This window comes from Carlito syrichta, unplaced genomic scaffold (genome assembly GCF_000164805.1).
Source record: "Carlito syrichta isolate Samal-C Ts95f unplaced genomic scaffold, Tarsius_syrichta-2.0.1 Scaffold298000, whole genome shotgun sequence".
Classification (NCBI taxonomy): domain Eukaryota; kingdom Metazoa; phylum Chordata; class Mammalia; order Primates; family Tarsiidae; genus Carlito; species Carlito syrichta.
The window spans coordinates 3,469-4,888 of NW_007242096.1; the positions used below are offsets into that span (position 1 = coordinate 3,469).

General features: G+C 49.5%; 1 protein-coding gene across 1 annotated transcript in view; it reads right to left on the minus strand.

The window, feature by feature from the left end:
* TULP1 (tubby like protein 1) overlaps positions 1 to 1,420 on the minus strand; it is a 17,374-nt gene that overhangs the window by 3,464 nt on the left and 12,490 nt on the right. The window lies entirely within an intron of this gene.

A 1,420-nucleotide genomic window follows, 5' to 3' on the forward strand; every position in this document is an offset into this window, starting at 1 on the left:
AAAAAAAAAAAAAAAAGGGGGCGGGGGGAGCACATAATCAAACCTGGGGACATGCACAGGTCAACAGTGGTTAAAAGAGCTGAGCATAGTGGCTCACACCTGTAATCTTTTGGAGACTTGAGTCCAGGAGTTTGAGACTAGCCTGGACGACATAGCAAGACCTCGTCTCCACAAAAACAAAAATAAGAAAATTAGCTGGCATGGTGGCACGTGCCTGTAATCCCAGCTACTGAGGGGGCTGAGGCAGAAGGATCGCCTGAGTCCAGTACGTGGAAGCCATGAGCATGCCACCGCACTCCAGCCTGGGCAACAACAACAAAAAGTGGTTAAAAGGAAGTGTCCTCAGAGAAGTTTTCTGAAAGGAACAGGGTTTGTATGACAGTGCTCTTGTGATATTTCTCTCCTGAGCTTTCTTGTTATCTGTTCATATTCATGGCTTAGTGCGAGTCCTGACCTCACTTCTGAATTGACGTCTCAGCTCCAATCTCCCATGACACCTGCTTTTAATGTTTCTCGTGAAAAGGACTAGATACACTAAGGGCAGGAATAGTCTTTTATTAACATTCCTGTGCCTTAGTTTCCCTCCCAGCAAGGTGTTGTGAGGAGTAAGTAAATAAGTGAACAGCACATGCGATGTTATTTGGAACAGTTCCCGGCACAGAGGAGGTTCTCAGAGACTATTAGGTATTATCTTTTTTTTTTTTTTTTTTTTGCGTCGGATTCTCACTCTGTTGCCCTGGCTGGAATATAGTGGCATCTCATGGCCACCGCAGCCTCGACCTTCTGGGTTCAGGTGATCCTTCTGCCTCAGCCTTCCAAGTAGCCGGAACTACAGGTGTGTGCCACCACGCCCGGCTATAGATATTATCTTGATAACGGTTGTGTTTATTTTCCATGCCTGGCGGAGTCTGTGTTCAATACCCGATTGTAGGATGAATGAACGATGGGGAAGATGAAGAGACCCAAAGCGGCACTGGGTAGCTCCGACCAAGCCCAAACAAGGGCAGGAGGCCCTGCGTTGGGAGGATTTGTGTGTTTATTCCAGGCATGGACTGAGCAGCTGTGGGACCCACAGGCTGTGTGTAGCCACAAGGCCGAGTCTCCCATGGCTGGTGCCTGCGGGTCAGCCTGGCCTCTGATTGCGACGTGACTCTCCAGCAGGGAAGGATGTGTGATCCGCTGACTGGGGTATTACTTTTCATTGTAAATGAGTAAAGTGACATCAGTATCCTGTGAGTATGCGGCATGCGAGTCATCCTGAGACTGAAAGCCTGGGCTCACCCTCCCCGCAGTGCTAAAGAGCAGGGCACAGGACTGTCATTCTGTGTCCCAGGGAGGCCACGTCTCTCCAGGACATCTCTCCACCTTACCCCATACCACACACACACACACACACACACACACACACACACACACACAC